Source organism: Arvicola amphibius, chromosome 9 (assembly GCF_903992535.2).
Source record: "Arvicola amphibius chromosome 9, mArvAmp1.2, whole genome shotgun sequence".
NCBI lineage: Eukaryota > Metazoa > Chordata > Mammalia > Rodentia > Cricetidae > Arvicola > Arvicola amphibius.
This window is the reverse complement of record NC_052055.2, coordinates 13,300,739-13,321,890: the sequence shown is the minus strand read 5'-3', so window position 1 is coordinate 13,321,890 and position 21,152 is coordinate 13,300,739. Positions and strand designations below refer to the sequence as shown.

The 21,152-nt window shown below is 39.6% G+C and overlaps 1 protein-coding gene across 2 annotated transcripts in view; it reads left to right on the top strand.

The window, feature by feature from the left end:
* Positions 1-3,401: 3,401 nt before the first annotated feature.
* Positions 3,402-21,152, top strand: part of Trps1 (transcriptional repressor GATA binding 1) — a 208,219-nt gene continuing 190,468 nt past the window's right edge. For both annotated transcript variants that reach the window (XM_042055701.1, XM_038343056.1), the window contains exon 1: positions 3,402-3,527. The gene's annotated coding sequence lies outside the window, so the exon portion shown is untranslated. The remainder of the gene's footprint in view (positions 3,528-21,152) is intronic.

Below are 21,152 nucleotides of genomic sequence, written 5' to 3'. Positions count from 1 at the left end.
ACTTGTTTCTCTTTATTGCTCCTACATTGATGACCCTCTATAGGCTTCCAGTTTACCAATTCTACCTGTCCTCAGTGGGGGGCAACTTGGTTCCAGAGCATTCTCAAAGACCCACTTGGTAACGCTTTTCTGTCTTTATGACATACTCTTTATCCAGCCTTTTCTCTAGCAATCCTGTTCGTTCCTCCTGAGGTCTTCTGCTCATGTAGGGGAAGCCCCCCTAAACTGGACTACATGTCTGGGAAGCACCCCTAAACTGGGCTACACCTCTAGCACTAGTGGAACTCAAACAAGAATCATCCTGGCATTTTAAACCTGGGGAAACTGCGGCCAAACCCAAACCATCCCAGAAGTTTTTTGAAAATTTGTATTAAGTTGGTACTTGAGAAAGAATATTTCAGTTTTTTTTTTAAATCTAGAAAAGTATAGGGCTTCCTGAGGTTGAGAAAATTGTGAAATTGTATTGTCAGGTTTCAGAGAGGAAAAGGATTATATGGTGCTGCATAATTAATAGACTCTCCTTGAAATTTGCCCTGATGTTTTGTTCCTAAAGTATAATAGCACTGGTTACAGCTTAGGATGCTGTGTTTTACAGTGCCCTTTCAAATCCTTCATTTTAATGACTAATGCTACTCAACCAAGCAAAACTGTCTTCAGAAAACTCAGGTGCGGGGACGCTCTGAGACATAGAGAAATTGCTCAAAAGCAGGACCTAGAACTGCTTTCCCGTGTTTGACGGGTACTGTCTTTGAGACACCGGTGTACTCTAAGATTCAAGATGAAAAATGAATGAATTACTCTCAAAATGATGAGGATAATGATGTTAGTCTCCACAGTGAACATTCAGATATGTGGATTTGGACATATCTCACGGTGAATTTTTTTTCCCCTAGCCCAAATATTGTGTCATGTCGTTTAAGTACAGTGGTTTTTGCTTTGGTGTCACAGTGATGGCCCTCTGTAAACAGGTCCAGTGCCTGGGTGCTAAGGGAGCAATGATGACGTACATCCTCAGGAGAGAGAAAAGAAATAGTGATGAGTGGGGTCCATTAGGGCCGGAGGAGAAACACAGCTATCACTGCTTTAAGATGCCCAGGTCCTGGCAGGAGGAGGATGCTAGAGTTCCCTTTGCTTTTAAAAATACCTTTGTCTCCCCAAGAAATGACCAATAAAGTGTTAAGTGATCATAGATAATGCAGCATTTTCATGCTCGAATAAGAGTAGCCAAGACCTCTGAATATTTGGTGCTTACTAATCATTTTTAGTTCCATCTTAACTTCAAGGAACCATGCTCAACTAATTTTTACAGACTAGATCCTGATCTTTTTTGAAGTAATTTCATTTATTTTTAACTACAATACTTCTTTTATCTGAAAATTTGGAAGTCCCTTGGATTAAATTTAGGACTCCGCTCATTATTTAGATATTAAGCATCTTTGGAAAATTATTAAGTGATACTTCCCTTATATAATCCTGACCTTTATGGGGAGGCCAGTTGTGAGGGTGCTATCAAGGAGTGGATCTGCCAGTGAACTTCTGAGGCTCCTGTGGCTGACTCACTTGTAGGATTCCTATTCCTCTGTGTTCGCTTCTTCCTTAGAAACCAAACATTCCAGAGCTTCCCAGGAACCTTAGCTAATTGCATTTTTCAAATATACTTTTGTGATGTCACTTTTATTTATCAGCAACTTTACAAAGCCTTTGAAGGAGACATTTGGATTTGCGGGCATTGTGTCTGCCTGTATTTTGCACTACTTAAGCAACAGTAGGAATTCCGAGTTCTACCGAAAAGTGTGTTCCGGTTAATAAGTAGGGGTTTTAAAACCCTCTGTACTTTTCCACAACTGAAGGGGTGCATACTTTTGGTTACAAGCAAGTAGGCGAAATTTAGCCCTGCTGCTCTGGTAGCCTTGGTGGCTTAACAACAACAACAAAAATCTCTTCATTGCCATTCCATAATCTCTGACATGGCTGTCCAGCTCTCCTGTCTGCTAAAAGCAGAAAAGAGGAAGGAAATGTATGTGTTGGCTCCATTAAAGTGTCCCTTATCATAGTGTCTGTAGGAGTGGATCTTGCTGCTGAGAATGCCTCTATTCGCCAGCTGGACGGCATGTGTGTTGGGCTAGTTTCCTGTCTGCTAAAGCTGTGTGGTGCCCTTTAATGATGGGAAGGAGGACCTTATTAAATGTGTTGGCCTTAGTTTTCACTTGTGAAAATCAGGGAGCAGAGGGCATGCAAATTTGGCTCAAAGGCCCAGCTTGGTTTGCATAGAAATGAGCTACAAGCCCTAAAAACTTCTATGGTTGATGCACAGCCAGCACTGACGACAGCATCTAGGTAAGAGACACCACAGGTCTTAGGAGAGACAGGTTCACAGGGAGAAAGAGCCCTGAACAGGAGGGCTGTCTTTCCTCAGCGGACACCTTACAGTGAAGATCATGGTAAGCGATTGTGAGGCACCCCACTAAGGCTACTGCCATGCCAGCTAAGTGTGTTGTCTCCAATTGCAACCTTAGGAGCAGGGAACCACTCAGGGAAGTAACACTTAATATGCAGATGACAAATGTAGCCAACAGCAGCAGTCAGGACTGGTACTTAGGTAGGCTGGATCTTTAAGTCTGTACACTGTTCTAGTCTGTTCTTTGCTGGTGGATGAGCAAGGTTCCAGCAGTGGTAACATCCGGTATGGTAAGAGATATATTTATTTACTTGGGTTAAGGCCTCATCATAGAGCCAAGGCCTCAGATTTTCCGTCCTGCTTCAGTCTTTAGAATTCTGAAATATCAGGTGTGCAGCACAATGCCAGGCTTGACCCAGTAGGATTTTAGAGGATACAACTTGGACATCCTAACACTGGGCCACTGTGATTTCTTCTTAGGACATCATTGCTAGGCGATAAACCGGCACCTTTATATATAAGGAAGGCATTTAAATATTTAGAGGAGTAATCTAGAAACATCACAAATAACATTTTCTTTTCTGTTGCGATAGCTGCAGCGTTTAGTAAACACACACACGCACATACACGCACTAGCACAGCAGAGAGAGAGAGAGAGAGAGAGAGAGAGAGAGAGAGAGAGAGAGAGAGAGAGAGAGACTGACTCACAAGCTTAAGTAACTGCCTCTCCTGGCTCCATTACAGTAAAAAGACCGTGCTCAGCAAACCCTGGTAAGAGGAAGTTGTTGAATGACACGGGGAGGTGGTACTGTCCTGTTAATCTTCAGGCTTTGTGTTTCCTAATGTATTTGTACTCTTGGGGAACTAATGCTCAGAATGGGGTCCGGACAACCTTGAATTCTGATGTCGCTTGTGAATGGTACAAAGACTTCAAAAAGCAAGCGTTTCCTTAAATCAGTTATTAGCTTTATGGCTTTTTTTTTTTTTTAAATTGTATTTTTCGGAAGAGTTATAAAGACCCAGTGCAGTGTGGCTCCGGGCATAGTTTGATCAGAACTAGACACAAGAGTCAAAAATTGTACCTTTCCCCCTTTCTAAAGGCGAAGTGGAAAATGGGAGCCTCAGATCGGTGAGCCTCAGGGTCCATTTTCTTTGCAGCGCCAGGAGAAGCGGCCGGGCAGGACGGGAGGGGTTGGGGCTGCAGCGGCGCCGGGGCCTCTGAACCGGGTCAGGCCCGGGAGCCGGGCCGCTCTCGCAGGCAGGGTGGTGGGCGTGGAGCGCGGTGCTGCTGCGGCAGCTGGTGCGCAGTCTGCCGGGGCCACCCGACTCTGCTCGCTCTCACCAGCCTCCTGGGCCGACCCTTCTCTGTGTCTCCCCCCATGGTTTCCTCTCCAACCGCCGCCCTCCGGGATGACGGGGCGCTCAGATTTCCTCCCGCCAGCCCCCGGGATGGGTTTATCAACAGTGACTCATCTTTAAATCCTGTTCTTCACCTGCGATCGCTTTACGAACCGCAAGAGTTGCCACTGCGGAGAACCGAAGTCCTAGATTTTCATCAATTAAAGAAATCTATGATTAGCCTTTGATGAGCGACCTGCTTTCCCAGGGTTTCTCATTTGGAACTTTATTTAGGGACACGGACACACAGAGTAGAAGGGAGCATTGTGTCTCAGGCTTCTCAATCAGAAAGCTATGAATAAAACAGGCCTACACTCATAGGCACCGAATTGCCATGTGCCTTATAATTAAGTAGCTTTATAAGCACATGAAACTGTTTAGTGCTGGATGTGCCTTCTATAGACTTTTGGTGTTTGCTGTCTTTATGGTCTCTTAAAGTCTAATTTTGAAGATAGTTGCTGAATTCCTATTCAACCTTATTTGTCTCTATATTATCAACCTTCTTCTAAAGTTATTTCTTGTTGTGAAAATGTCCCCTATACCCTTCATTTTAATGCCTTTTCCTAGAACTCCTTCTTATAAAGAACATGCCGCGCAGCAACAATTATTTTTAGAGTAACTGCCCTGAAGTTCTTTCTCAGACAGGTCTTTAGCAGAGATTGAAGGCTATTGATTCACATAATTTGTATCCAGCTGCTTCCTTTTGGCCTTGAAGGTCTGTGGGTGCCTAGCATTAGCCAAAGGAAATAATTGATATGTGCCTGGATGTGAGGTGACCAGTTCTACTGGTGATGACCATGGCTGTACACCAAGGCCTTCTTTATTTTTCAAATTAAAAACCCTAAAGAGCACAAGGATATTTGGGTATTCCTTTATCATGTGCAACAGGTTCACAGCTAGCCTTGCTCTCACTTGGAAGAGTTTTTCTGCTGATGTGAACTGAGAGATTGCTCCGGTGGTTCTTTCAGGGTCTGCCTGTGCAATCCAGAGCTTCGTTGGAGTCCTTATATGGAGCAAGGGTCTTGCAGCTCCCTATCTTGCCTCAGTCTCTAGGTGCTCAGACCCTAAGGGTGTACCACCAGACCGGGCAGATGAGGTCATTTCACAAGGCACAGTATCGAAATGAGATTATTTTATAAAAAGCAAACAGTTGTTCCTTGAGCGTGCACACCGGCTTAGTACAGCAAATCTTTTTAAGGAATTCATTTAAAGGAAGGTAATAATCTTATGATAAAATGTCAACCATATTTGTTACCAATAATCAGTGTCCTGGCCTCAACCCCCCTAACTAAATAATCCCCCGATTAAACAGTGGGACTGAAGCCAACACCAGAAGCTCCTGGTCTAGTGTACAAATAAGAGAGACTTGACCCTGCCATACCTTCTCTCTGCTGAAGGAGCCACTCCTAGTGGTAGGCACCTACTCATTATTTCCGGGGTCATCAGTGTGTACCACAATATTTTTAACCTTTTGTTTTGTTTTGTTTTGTATTTTCTATAATTTGAGCACTTGACCTGTTTCTAGGCTTATTTGATATCAATCCATGCACAGAGCAAATTAAATGGTAGAAGATTCAGTCACCCTGGTGCCTTTGGGGTAGTCCGTTGTCAAGAAGAGGCTAAGGTCCGGCTTGGTGTAGAATCGCAGCAGGTTCTGGCTGTGTGTTTATTTCTGCGGCATGGCTGTACTGGAATAAAATCAGATTGAGAGTGAATGTTTAACTGCGCAAGTTTGCAGCTTTCCCACCTGTGGGCTTGACTAATAATACATAGATTTTAGGGGAAGAACAATTTAGATCGCGTATCTTAAACAGGCCTGCTGAATGCTGAAGGGCTGTGTGGATATTTATTATGATAATCATAATTATAATGATTGTTCTGTTTCTAATCTTTTTAATTTCTGTATGTCATTAACTATGGAAGGGCTCATTAGAATGTTCAAAATGGTGCTTCTAAAACAGTGGACCTCAACCTTCCTAGTGCTTCCTAGTGCTAACCTCCCATAGTTAGTCAAGTTGTGGTGACCTCCCCCATCATAACATTATTTCATTGCTACTTCATAATTGTAATTTTGCTACTTTTATAAATCATAATGCAAAATATCTGATATGCAGGATATCTGATATGTGATCCCTGCAAAAGGGTTGGGGCCTATAGGTTGAGAACTGCTTTTTAGTTTTTTAGAAACTGTGCTTTTCTTTTAATTTAAAATGTATATATATATATATATATATATATATATATATATATATATATAGAGAGAGAGAGAGAGAGAGAGAGAGAGAGTGGAACAACTGAGTCTTGTAGGAATATGTGACATCATACTATTTCCAGAGATTTTCATGGCATCATTCAGGCCTTAGGTTTGTTAATTTCCTTACATTTTAGTTTCTGTCCAAGGCTATTCTGAAATGTACAGTATTTTTAAAAGAATAATTTGGAATTTTTTATGTTTTTGGAAGAACTCTGCTACAGTCATTCTGGGTTCTTTTTTTTTTGGAGGGGTAGTTAGTTCTTCTTTTAATACACAATTTCTTGAAATTGTCACATGACTTTTTGATAGCCAGGCTTTTCCTATCATGGTTTACTTTTTGTGGTGATTTCATGGCCCTTCTTCCTCTTCTCTGCAGACACTTACCCAGTTCCTCTTCAGAATTAATCACTGTCTTATTTGTCAATAGGTGTGGTAGCGTTATCAGAATCCACCCAGTGCTCTTCTGAAGGCTGGCGCCTTAGGTCTCATGTCTTGGGGTCCTCCTTGGATGTTTTAGAATGTGCTTTCGCTCGCCATGTGAAATGTGATCACAGCGTTTCGTGAATGAAATGACTCGTTAGTCCTGAGGTTTCCAGCGTCTCAAGGAAAACAATAAAGAGAAATTAGGTGATTGCGTCGTCACTGTAACATCTCCATGGAGCAACTCTGAGGAATCGTTTGCTTAAGAAGCAGTGAAGGCAAGGAAGCTATTGAGGCTTTGAAAAAATAGACTAGATACACGAGATACTTCTAAGTGGTGGTACAAGGAGCACCATTCATGTCTACTGAGGTTTTTCTGAAGGAAACTGCAGCAAATCTTTGGGTCTGTTGTTTAATCTGGTAGCAAAGGTATTCCTAACCAAGAGTGTTAATTCTGAATGCTTGCTGGCGCTGGCAGGTGCTGCTCATGATCAGTGTGGATTATAGAGCGTGCATGCCCCTGATGTAGGGCTTTGGAGATGAGACTGACTGCATGACTAGGCTATGTAAGTTTTATAGATGAATTTCTAGAAGCCAAGAGTTTCCAAAACAAGACTCTCAAAACGCCACTTAGATACTATTATTTACTTTTTACTCAGAAATGAATGAGCCAGAAAATTACTACATATATTTTATTTATACTTACATTTATTGTATGGTACCTTGTGTTTGTCAATATCTGTGCATCAAACACAAAACATACTCATATAGACTTTGGGAATTACAAAAAGTACCAGAAGCTTTTTGTCTCCACATCACGGTTCTTTTCCAATACTTATTTTCAGTAATTGGAATTCATTTCTATATGCTGGTAATTTGATAAACTGTTTTGAAATGTATTTGTTGAGTTCAATGTTAGTCTATGTGCCTCTAATGAAAGGCATGTGACCCAATAGATTAGAAGAAAGGTCTGTGGTCGGCTCCCACAGAGACCTTGCTGCTCCTTTTGGGCAATCTTTAACCTGGCACTGTCTAATGTGTTTGCTACGATAGAGTTTTCCGAAATTTAAATAGTGTCACATTTGAAAGGATGCCAAGAAACAAGTGTGGCAGTTTCTAAATTTTGTGAAGCTGAAATTCCTGGTTACGAGAACGAGTACATGTCACAGATGAGTAGTTCGTAATGACTTCAGGGTAGCAGGAAAAGAGCAATTCCCATATGTTGATTCTAGTCTCATAGTAAAGAATGTTATAGGAAGATGGCAGAGTCTTTAACAAGCTGTGAGTTAATGCGGCAGTGTCAGCGGATCCAGTTCCAGAAGGATAATCACTTTACCATATTTCCTCAAAAATATTTGAGTTATACTGCAAAACAGAAAACTTGCTGGGAATGCTGTATTGCCTCTCCCTACCCGCAGTCAGGCAGTCACCCCCAGTCTCTTTCAACAGGGCATTTGCTCCGGGGTGCTTGTGCGATTCCCAAATGCTTGGATGAGTTTGTCGGACTCAGCCTCTGAGGTTTATCTCCTGTAGACGAAGGAGGGCCTCCAGGAGTGCTACCTTCCAGACGAGCTACTGGGATGTCGTAGTAGTGCGTGGCATCTCTTCTCACCGGGAACCTGTCACAGTTCATATATGGTCTGCATTTTCAGCATCAGTGGGTGTGTTGGCATGCATGAAGCTAATGTTTTCAGTCCTGTAGAAACAGAGGGGACAGGCCTGGATAGTTTGCTAGATATTGGCAACTAACTCTTTTCATATGAGCACTCTAATTTCCTTGTCCCCATGAAACCTAGAAAACATGGAGGAGTTAATTTATGACTAGTATTACTTGTAGTACTGGGGACTGAACCTAGGTTCTTACTCATGCTAGTTAAATGTTCAGCCACTGAGCTATATCCCCCAACCTATTTTTTCCAGTATCATTTTATTTTTTTTTTGAGACATGATTTTTTAAGTATCTGCAGCTGATATTGGATTTTCAGCTTCAGACTCATGAGGTTTGGATTCCAAAACTGTGCCTTTGGACCCTACTCAAGATTTTTTTCTATTTGTTTTGATTTTTTTTTTTTTTTTTTGGAGTCAGGATCTTGCTTAAGCATCCTAGGCTAGCCTCAAATCCATGCTGTAGCTCAAGATAGCCTTGAATTAGCAGCAGTCCATCTGCCTGCTTCAGTCCCTGGAGTATTGGGTCTGTAGCGCTGTGCTTCTGTGTGTGCTGTGAATATTTAATTTTGCATTGTAGACCTGACTGTCTCTTGACTGCTGGAAACTCCATGTTTCCCCTTACCTTGGGAGGCATCCTGAAACAAGGAGGAGATCCTAACTCCTTTAATAGTTTTTTGGAGGAAGAAAATAATTATTTCTCATCATATAAATTAAGAGACTATTATTTAAATATTTAGTAATGTATTTGTCTATTTAACTGATTCAGATAACATGAAATATATAGAATCATTTTTTTCCTTATAAGCAATTCAATTGATGATTAAATTATTTACCAGCCTTTGCATTGCATAAGACAGTCCCTGGAAACAATGTTGAATTTAAAAATTCTGATACTGATTTGCATGCATTAGCTTCCATTCCTCTACTGCATGTTTAGTGTACGGTAAATATTACCACAGAGTACTGACTAGTTTGAGAAATTCAAGATTGGCATGAGCACTGGCCGCCCATTGCTGTCATTTGATCCCTACTGTACTGTCAGTGTACAAACTCTTCAGGAAAAACATCGATTTAAAGCAAAGTACTGCTGATAAAGCATTCTAGGTAGTCCACAGGGTGCCCAGTATGTGCCACCAACTAGAACCTCATCCTGCAGAGAAGTGGTATATTAGACGTTAGAACCCCATATCTGACCAAGTATTTTTTTAATGCATGTTGTTCGTTTATTTACCTCTTCTGTCATCATTCCTTTAAAGGTAACTTTGCTAAACAGACAAATCATACATGCTAGTGTAAGACATAAGACAGCACAGATAAGGTCAAAAAGGAAAAGGGCCGGAGTCAATACATGTGTGTCAGGACCTGAATTTGAATTGCTGGAGCACCTGGAATGCTGGACGTGGTAGTGCTCACGTCTGCATTCCTTGCACTCCTACACATTACAGGAGGTGGAGAAAAGGCAATTCTCAGACGCGTATGGGCCAGTTAACTTGGGGAGCACAGCCTTGAACAGCAATCCTGCCTCAAATATGGTTGATGCTATTATCATCAACCAGAGTTTGTCCTCTGACCTCCACATACTCCATGACACAAGCAGGCACACCTGTGTGTTTAAACACCAGTAGGTACAACGATTAGTATTAAAAAGGGATAATCTTAATCTAAACCTCATTGCTATTGCTTTTTGTGTACACATGATTCTTTGTATCCATGAGAATATTGTACATAAGTGTATTTATTTCTTTAACTTACCTAACCTCAAGATGAACCAATTATTCCAAGATTATTACTATTACTTTATTGAGCTCTACATTTTTCTCTGCTCCTCTTCCTGCCTCTCTCCTCCCCTTCAACCCTCCCTCAAGGTCCCCAGGCTTCCAATTTACTCTGGAGATCTTGTCTTTTTTTTTTTTTTTTGAAAGACCTATGAACTCAATCTTGAGAGCAGTGTCCAATGTTTTTGTTTGAAAGGCAGTGTTGTCTTGTGTGTGAAGGTGCCTTCATGATATTCAAAGTATCACAAGGTTGTCAGAAGCCAGCATGTTCTGCTCATTTTGCCCACACTTTTGAGTTTTTTGCTGAAGGATTTAGAAGTATTAATTTGAGATGGACACAGAGGAAGAACCGCTGCTAGAAGTAACCTGACTTGATAACGCTTCAGTTCCCTCTGTCCTAGCAATGGGCGATTAACACTAGTAAATGTTTAGTTGAATCTTTGGGTCCTCAGGGTCTAATCTGTATAAATCTGAGAGGAAATGAGGGGGCCTTTGGCCAGTGTGGGAAGTGCTGATTTTCATGAACATGCTAGGAGAATAATTGCTGGGATTTTTTTTTTCTTTTTTTGGTTTTTCGAGACAGGGTTTCTCTGCAGCTTTTTTAGAGCCTGTCCTGGAGCTAGCTCTTGTAGACCAGGCTGGCCTCGAGCTCACAGAGATCCGCCTGCCTCTGCCTCCCGAGTGCTGGGATTAACGGCGTGTGCCACCACCGCCCGGCAATTGCTGGGATTTTTAACCATGTTCTAATGAGCCCCCAAGGGGACTAGTGAGATATGGACTCATTTTGGAAGGTCTGCATTTATCTTACAGTTTACTTTGAAAAACTACAAAATGCAACGTAAGAGCCTAAGAGTCCACGTAGGCCTGGCTTACACAGGGCTAGAGTATCCCCTCAGTTCTACAGAAGATTCAAAGAAATTGTGCACTTGATTTGTCCTATTGTTGTTTCAACAAGTTCCCCCAATTCCAGTCGCTTTGATAAGTTCAGCCAGCATATGTTCATTACACATATTTTCATTGACTGTAGGTCAGAAGAGAAAATAGATATTTGTTGCTGCTCTTTCCAGCTCTCCTCTTCCCACCTCTCTCTTCCCTCTCCTCATCCCCTCCTCCTTCTCTTCCTCTTTCTTCTTCTCTTATTTTTGAACAATTAATATTTCTTCACTTATGACATGGAAATAGGTTTATTGGATATTAAATGTGTTGTTTTGTTCTTCAGGACAAGAACATAAAATTTTAGGAAGAGATCAATTTAAAACAGCCAAATATACCACATGGATTTATAAGTTATTATTTCATTTCAAATGTTTCCCAAGATAATTATAGAAACATTGTAACCAAGCAAGCGAATATTCTGTGTGTAATGTTCGTATAACCTTTGGTGAATGTATATGACCAATTAGTTGTCAATAATGCTTTTCAGGGAAATAAGTTTTTTTTTCTACAGAAATTGTCTTATTATTTGTTTCATAAAATTTTAACCTAGACTCACAGCCACCGCTAATACCATAGATCTCCTCAGTTCTCTTAAGTAGCTCATTGCTCCATCCTGCGGTGAGCGGAATTTCCCACCTGTTCTTCCAACTCCCTGAATCCCCTAGTCCTGTCTTTTTGCTTGGCCTGTCTCTGCACTTTTATCCTAGAAACCCCATCTTGTTAGATTAAACGTAGATCCGGTATCCTGTTTCCTGGTTTCCTTTTTATTTATTAATTTATTTATTTTCTAGCCTATAAGCTCAGCAAGAGAATTTTCATGTCCATTCTTTGCATGTTCGCTAAACACCTGGTGTGTGGTTGGCCCTTAAGAAGCTGTGATATTTGAATACATGTGATGCTAATTTGGTGGTAATGGTGAGCCTCAGTTGTCAAAGCATCTGGCCGTCTTTGTCATATTTATGCAAGACATACTATTGAACGTTCAGCGGGTCCTATACCAAGAGATATTTTGACCTTGGTTTCTAGAAAAAAAATCAGATATTACACATTTTCACAAATGTACACAATGTTGGACATTTTGCTATGGTGAGCAAGTTCAGTGTCGAAGTTTACTGAAGCAAAGATGAAAACATTATTCTCTCGAGTAGTATTTCTGGTTCATAGGAGATGTACCTGGATAGTGCCGGTTGCAACTCGTTAGCACACTCTATTATATTTGGTATTTACCATCCATGTAGGAGCTAGGCTATGATGTTTACCATCTTGGTCCATATTGATGAGCTGTTCAGAGGATTGTTTAGCTGAATCTAGTTTTGGTGATTTCTTTTTCCATAAGCAACCTTGTGAGTGTTAGATTATATCTTAATACTTGGAACAAATACTGTATGATAAAATCTGATTGCATTGTATACTGTCTAGGACTCACAAAATTAGTGAAGTGGTTTGAGAATGTTTTCAGGTTTGCTTCTAATGTTTTGTGCTTTTTTTTTTTTTTTTTTTTTTTGGTTAGTTACGAATGGACTTTAGAAACCTTTTAATTGAAAATAGAAGCCAAAGTCTGAAGAAACTATTAACCAAGTGGAAGCTTGAAACTACTAGAATTTTACCTTATTAACTTTTTTTCATGCAAAATGCGCAGTCACTCATCAGTGCTCCACTGCAAGATGGAATGCCTTGCTTTCCTGTTTTATACAGATTTATGGAAAGTCCTTTAGGTGGGGTTAGCATCTGATACATTTCATCTAAACAAAAGTCTTTATTCAGCCTTATAAAGGATTAAAGAATTTAGATGGTGAATTCTCTGAAGAACATCCACAAGGCTGTTGATTAGACTGTTTGCCATAGAAAGGTCCAGTCTGCTAAGATGAGCAGGTGGCTGTAACCTCTTTTCAGTCGAGTTTTCTCATTTGTGAAGTGGGATTAATAGATAACTTGTGGGGCTTGTCGAGGGGTCAGTGGGAAAATTCCTTGAGCAAACAAATAAATAGTTGAGAAGTAGTACCTGCATAGTAAATGCTTCTCATCCACTTTAACTTAGCTTGTCTCTACGATATAGTTGTATGTAAAATTATTTTTTTCTAATTGGATATTATATCATCATGATGATCTGGATTTAATAACTGCAGATTTATTTACCTTGACTCCTCCTGGAACCTGGGATTCAAAGTTTTCTCTTTTTTCCTGATTATCTTGTCCTGTGTTGCGCTTCTGTTTTCTGCTCTTATTTTTAGTTTTGATCTCTCGTTTCAAACTCTCTACTCCGTAAATCACTATAGTCTAGAGCCCACCTTTTCTCCCCCATGTTTTCCAGTTTGTTCCTTTTCTCAACCCATTGCCTGCTTCAGTGCCCAGACGCTCCTTGTCTGAGAGTGGACTTGAGGCACCAATGGCTAACTCTGCTCAGCGAGGCCCTGTAGGTGGAGTATCAGAACACAGCCATTGAGCGAGTTCATTTCAACCTATCTGCCCATGCTTTCTGCAGAGCAATTCACATTTTACTGGGGAAAAAACTCACACGCGTGCTAATCAGGTAGCCAAATAGCACAAGAATCATAAGACTTATTACAACATGCATCCATCTGTGCAACTAACTGTCTCTCTTTTCAAGAAACACGGTAATTGTAATTTAAACTCCCATGCCCCATCATCACCCCATTTTATTCCTCTAAAAAACAGTTCTCCCGACTGCTAACTGTGTAGTTTGGGCTTTCCTCAGTTTTGAAGCCTACAAGCCTTAATTTGCAACATATATGAGCATCGCACGCTTTCACGGGTGCTGAGCACCTCGTGTATGTGGTGTCTTCATTCATTTTTCAGCATAATAGAACCACATACTTCACTGTGTGTTTGTCTATTATTCATGTATATTTTGGTTGTTTATAGCTTTGTCAGGGCAAAGAATCATTCTAGTACTCATGTAAGTGCATGCATATGGTTTGTGTTTTTGTGTCTTTGAAATTAAACATGGTATTTTGTTCCTCCAGATGTTTAAGCTGCTAGGATTCTGATCTAAACATTTAATGTTTTTCTGTATTCTTTTTCTACCCTTTGCATTATATTTTAAACTCTTTTTACATATATCTGTGTGTCTTGTGTGTTCTTGTTCGCATCTTTGTGGGTCCACATGTGTTTAAATACATACAGGTCTACGCAGAGGCAGATGGAGGACAAAGTGTGATGTCTAGTGTCCTCCTCAATTTCTATGTACTTTATTACTAAGGAAGTGTCTCTCAATGAACCTGACTCACTGATTCGGCTCCTCTACCTCAAGAGTTTGTTTCACAGATCTCCTGTCCTCCTCTCCTGAGTTCTGGGATGACAGTTGGGTTACCTTGCCTGCCAGCTCTTATGTGAGTGTTGGGAATCCTAACTTCCTTCCTCAGGCTCGCATGGCAAACACTTTATAAACAGAACTGTGACTCACAATGTTGAAAAGGAAGTTAAAATATGCTTATGTCTCGCGATTTGTGCACTTACTGCCTTGTGCACATGGATCATGGTTCATGATAGTTGATTCTTTATCCAGTATCAATACAGACAAAGTGATTTGAATCTGGGTGTCTTGATTAGAAAGCATTATGATGATGAGAAGTCCTTAGAATTAGCTTAGCATTCATTCTACGGGGTCCATTTATTGTCAACAGATTAAAGGCTTCCTTGAAGAGATAAATCATATGCAGAAACGTTTAAGAGTGTTAATGCCTCTCCATGTAGTAAGAATATTTGTGAGTACTTACTTTACCTCAGGCTTGTCTCTGTGAGGGATACTATATACCAATAGTACCATCGAGTTTTAGAAAATCTCATGTCTCTTGTCTTATCTTTCCAATAACCAGTGACATAGTGTGACATTGTCACTTGTGGAAATGTGTCCCAGTCTCAGATATGTTCCACCTGGAGGAAGCTGGAAGACCATGGATGGCATGTAGACGCTTATAGGTATAAATGATTATAAATCAGTAATCTGATTAATAAATAACACAGGTGAATGGAGACAGACTGGTCTTTTTAATTAGCAGTAGTGTTAATAATGAAAGTTTCTGTCTAGGAAATTCACAGTCTCGTAGAATGGCCTGAAACATAAACGTATCACCATTGTGTAGTATTGAAGTGTTGCTGAAGTCCTTGAGTAGGCATGTCATGTGACAGTGGAGAATAGTTGATTTCCTGAATACTATAGAGACAGGGTAGAAGTCAAGTCATCACAAAGACTTTAATAGTCTGGAACCCTTAGTTCTGAGTGCTTTGAGGGAAGCCCAAAGCCTAGGATAACTTAGTTGGTCTTTTGTGCATTTACTTCTTTGAGTTATGGCTCCTTTGTATATGGAGGCATTTACTTGATAGCTGCCTTTGTCGAATGCTTCTCCTGTAAATATCTAAAGGTGACATTGCCCTCATATCTAAAAATATGTTATAGGTGTTGTTCAAAAAAATTAAAAATACCAGAGGCTTCATGAAAAATCTAATTTTAAGCTAGTGTTATAATATGGGTTTAGGCCCAAGACAGCCAGTCAAAATTAAATCAGGTGAGATGATGTACCTATAGTTACTGGCTCATTGTAGTGTTAAGATGGCACATTTTGTCACTACCTATACTTCTCCATTATAATTTCTATGAATATGCAGGATCGTAAGTAAGTGGAAAGTCTAGCTTTGAATTTTGCTTTCTTCAGTCAGATTTTGAAGAAATAAATTGTGAAACACCTGAATCTAGGATTATGTAAGTGTCTCCCCCTTACTCTGTTATGACAGGTGTCCACATGAAGATGGATGGAGAAATTTTTTAAAGGTGTGTATGTATGTATGTGTGTGTGTATGTATGTGTGTGTGTGCACATGTGTATAGAAGTCTAAGTTTACATTGGACTTGAAATGATTAATTACACTGCCTATGTGAAATATTTCATGAGTGAGCTAATTTCTGCCCTAGCTAATTCTGTCCTCTCACCCACATGCAACAAATTGCTGTTCTCTTTTATATGTGAATGGGCAAGGTGAGAACTGTAAGAACCCCGAAGAACCTGCATTTATTCTCATTCTCCCAAATTTGGCTCTTGGTGTAACTTTAGCTCCAATTTGAGCACAGTGTTTAAAACTATTTGATACTTTTTGTTCCTTGTTTCAATTAATTCAGAATCTTTATGGATCACTCTAACGTGTAAACTCTATCTATAATCTATCTACTATAGCGAGCATCTATCAGAGAGAGATCTATCCTCTACATCGATCGCGAGCGACTAGCGAGCGAGCGAGCAGACTATCGACGATCGATCAGCTAGACGAGCACGAGCGAAACATCAGCGAGCAGCAGCGAGACTATCGAAAGAGATCGATCCTATCGGCGATATCTAGCTAGCGACAGCGCGGCGAGCGATCGAGCTATCGACTATCGATCTATCGAGCGATCTTCACTCTCATCTCTCTCACTCGCTCTCGCTCTATCTATTACACCTATCATCTATCATCATCATCTCATCACTATCTATCTATCTATCATCTATCTATCCTCTATCTATCTATCATCTCTCTCTCTCTATCATCTATCTATCTATCTATCTATCTATCTATCTATCTATCTATCATCTACCTACCGATCTCTCTAATCTATTATCTACCTCCTGTTTCTAATCCCATTCCTCATTTTCTCTCTCTCTTTTATTCTTTTCCTCCCCTATCCATCCTACGTTCTCCTCTCCCTGTATTTCTTTCTCTCTTGTTTGAATTCTTAGAGAATATGCTAACAATAAGATAGAATACCAAAGCTCATAATTTCATTGGATTTTTTCAGAGTAGACAAGCATAGGATAGGCTGCCTACTTAAGGACACATGATTTGTTATTCTCCATCACTCGAAATCATTTGCCAGACTAATATTAAGCCATGCTGTAAAAGTATGCAGTCACATACCGAGGGCTGTTCTAGATGCTTATGGTCCAATCATGGTCCCAGGTATTGCTGTTTTGTCCTTTATTATTAGTCTACTTAGGCTTGCGACAGAGAACGAGTAGAGATTTTAGGAGAAGGGTAATTAACCATGGAGGAGTCTGGAGACCGAGTACATTCTTTCTAGTGTTGGAGAACCACAGACTGCAAATTTAGAGGCTCGAGACTTCTGACGCGACCTTGTCTTTCGCTAAACACCTTTCACAGTCTGCATTTTGCCAGACATCTTGCCACATTTGCTTTATTTTAGCAGAATGAATCTGGGATTATTTGGAAAACAACGAGAGTGTGGCTCATAAGACAGCTCAGCTGGTAGAAGCCTTTGTCACACAAGGCAGATAAGCAGAGTTAGATGCTGAGAACACACTCTGGAAGATAAGGATTGAGTCGTCTTAGTTGTCAATTGACCTCTACACATGTACTGTGGTGTGTCTGTGTGTCTGTGTGTGTGTGTGTGTGTGTGTGTGTGGTGTGTATGTGTATGTGTTTAGGTACATGTCTTTGCAGACACACTCTACATATATACATAACACTCATAAAAAATTTAAAAATGATAAAGACAATGAGAAATTTAGACTGAAGTTTTTAGCTGATTTCTGTCCTAGAGTAGCTTTAAAAATTATAAATCTAGAAAAATTCCAGCTCCTATAAGCCATGAGTATTAGTATTAAACTCGGAGGTAGCATTGGTCTTATATATTATGTATAATGGTGTATAACTTGGAAATCCATGATCTTTGATATAATTGTACTTTGATACTTTACATTTTGCTTTTCTCCACTCAATGTCATTAATCCTTTGCTATTACCCATCCTTCTAGATGTTGATTCTATTCTTTTTTATATATTATATTGTAATCGATCTCCCTTTAATATCGACAACTGTATTGAAAGAAAACAGCAGCAAACCTCTACAAAACCATAAACAAATCAAAGACATCATAGTTTCCCTGCCAAGTTAAAGAAGTTGCCTTATACATTCTCTGATGTCTTTGATTATGATTTTCATTGAGCCATGCTGACTTGAAGCAGCACCTTCTCTGTGTTCAATGAAGCTTTAGTGTTTGGGGCGTAAGTGATGTCCTGTGACATAAAGACAAATGGGATTGGGAAACTGAGTCCAAATGGAGCTGACTCCATCTTCTCTGATGCCTAAGACATCTTAGAGTTCTAATTGCTAATATACAGTGTGATATCTGGGAGGACTGCAGAGTATACAGTTTCCACTCTGCTTAATTTGACCAAGGACTTGTCTTTCTCTTCTCTTTTAGATGTCAGTATTATGAGAAAAACATAGGAAAAGACTTTTGGGTTTTGTGTCATCTCTTTTTAAACAGTCATCATCTCAAAATCCCAGACAGAGCTTAATGGAATGTGCGGTGAACACAGCCAGAATGTTCTTAAATAATGACTTCAAAAACTCACTCACAGAGTGGAAGCTTTCTAAGCCTGATACCCGAATTGTGAATAGCATTTTTGTGTGTATCTTTAGAACTTATGAATAGAACTTTGTTGTCCTAGAAGACAGGGAACTGTAGTTTCTTACACCTCACTATGGTATGCTGCTTTTATAAATAGACAAGTTTATGGAAGGTTAATATTTTATTTAATATGTATGAGTGTTTAGCTTCTGTATTTGGGGATCAGGAGCCTGAAGAGGACATCAGATATCCAGGAACTGAAGTTACTGAGGGTTGTGTGTTGCCATGGGGTTCTGGGAACCACATAGATCCCTTGAAAGAGCAGCATGTGCCTTTAACCTCCTGAGCCATGTCTCCTGCTCCACATAAGGCTATGTAAAATGATAATTTTCATTAGCGATTTGATTGTACGTAAAAAGATAAAAGTCTTTTTCTGCTCTGCCTCTCCTGTTGTTTCATCAGAAGTAAAACGATGCTAGGTAAGCATTTAAGCTTTCCATTGCTGTAACAAAATACCTGGAGAAAACTAAAAGGAGGAAAACTATCTTTGCTCATAATGTCAGAGGTTTTAGTCTGTGGTCTCTTGACCTCTACACATGGTGAGAGGCAAAGCAACGGTATTGTGTCAGACAACAAACAGAAAGAGGGCGGGCAACTTAGAAAGACACATGTCTTCATGGGCGAGACCTTAGAGACTTCTTTTCTTAATTGATTTTACTGAGTTTCCTCTGCTCCCCTCCGTTCCTCTCCCCTCTCTTCCTACCCTTTCCCATGGTCCCCATGCTCCCGATTTACTCAGGAGATCTTGTCTTTTTCTACTTCCCATGAAGATTAGATCCATGTATGCTCTCTTAGAGACTGTATACCACGGAGTCCCAGCTCCTGTAATTCTATAGTTCCATTATAGATTCAAGTGAATTGATTAGTTAAATGAAGCAGTGTCACCAAGCAGGGCGATAACTAAACAAAACAAATTGTGTGACAGTGCCATGTGTTCGTCTCACTGCATGAAATTCTACTGTGAGTACTGTGTGTTTGCTTAAATAAATCTGGAAAAGTACATACTGCTAGATCTTAGGAAGCAAGGAATGAAAACAGTAGATATTTCCATTCTGTTATGTGGATCAAATCTTCACGATGGTTGTGCCTTTATCTGTTGGACACTTCTGTGGTTCTGTCTTTAGGCCATTTGTCCTTAGATGGGTGCAGGCTTTTTAAACTACTTCCTATTGTTTGGTAAGAATGAGCTCAGTGGTTCCCAAGTTACTTCTCAGTTTCATGAGGAAGGACTGTTGCATATGAAGGCACAGCTTACTTCCCTTCTTGGAGAGAAAAACGTTTTTCTGTCTCTCACCTACTTATATATACAACACCCGTATACACAGGATATTGGCAGTACAAATTGTTGGTGTATCTTTAAACCTTGTATTTAGCCTGATGCTCTTTTAAAACAAAGCAAATAAATCAATAACCATAATATCAAAATCATTGCCCTGGCTTCAGAGTGTATTGAAACCTGAGCAGTCACAGTGAAGTATGTTCTCTACATAGTATGCTTCCATCAGAGTCACCACGCATGCATCCATTAGAATCACCATGCGTGCATCTATTAAAGTCACCATACATGCATCCATCCACTAGAGTCACCATACACGCATCCATTAGAGCATCATGCATGCATCCATTAGAACACCATGCATGCATCCATTAGAGTCACCATGCATGCATCCATTAGAATCACCAGGCATGCATCCATTAGAGTAGCCATGCTGCACATTTACATACCATGCATTCATTGGAGTCACCACACATACATTCATTAGAGCACCACGCATGCATCCATTAGAGTCACCATGCTGCACACCTACACACTGTGTATTCTGTGTGTGTAAATCACTTTATCAGGTGTTGAATCAATGATTTTCACCAGAAACATTTTTGTTTTCTTTGAGAAAAAGGGTGTGTGTGTGTGTGTGTGTGTATCAAATAATATTTGAAATACTTAATGAAATTGTGATCTCTTAAAAATTTGTTTTGAAATGAGAATCATTTGTTTCTGATTTTGACACTCCAAGATACATATTTGTTTTTTAGTTTATCCACTTTGTGAGAATAATGCAATTTTTAGTATTTTAAGATATATTTTATAATCAAACTTCTATTATAAATCTTTGAAGAAAAATAACTGTTCATTAAGTATCTTCTAAATGTTGAAATAATGTAAATTTTTCTTTAATATGCATACATGAAGACTCCTTTTTACACGTATGACGTTATTGCTAACTTACCCTTAACCTAGACTAATGCTTTTGCAATGATGTATTTAAAATATAAAGAACATAGTATTATGAAACAGTAGCCTAATATATTTGATTGGTCTAGCATCAAAAGTTATTGAAAGAATTTATGTGAAGGTTGTGCATTTTTTCTCAGAGAGATCTAGGTGAGATCTAGTGTCCAGATGGTTATTAATAGACTTTATATTGGAAGTGTGTTATTAGAAGTAATCATTTTGCATTATTTTGCTTTGAATTAATAAGAGATTTATTTAATGTGATATATTTGAATATGATGGTATTTGAATCTCAAAAGGATTTAAAATATCCCAAAATACTTTTAAAGATTCAGGAATGTTAAAGATTGAATGATTCAATGCCCAAATTAAACAGAAATGGATAGCAAAGGACCAGATCTGACATAGAGTTTATGAAATTGGAAGCTCTTTTTTTCTTTTCTTTTTTCTTTTTAAGAGAAAAAAAAATCTACCATTGAAGTCTTGCCCTGGAATCTGAAGAAATAGAAAACATTTAAACTCCCTCAGTAATGCTTGGGTTTGTGAACTGGATAAACAATGTAACAATGTCTATTGCATTTTATAGTTCACTTAAGCAGTCTGATTTTGATCTGTATATATGGAGTAGACAGGATTCAAGTGTTTTCC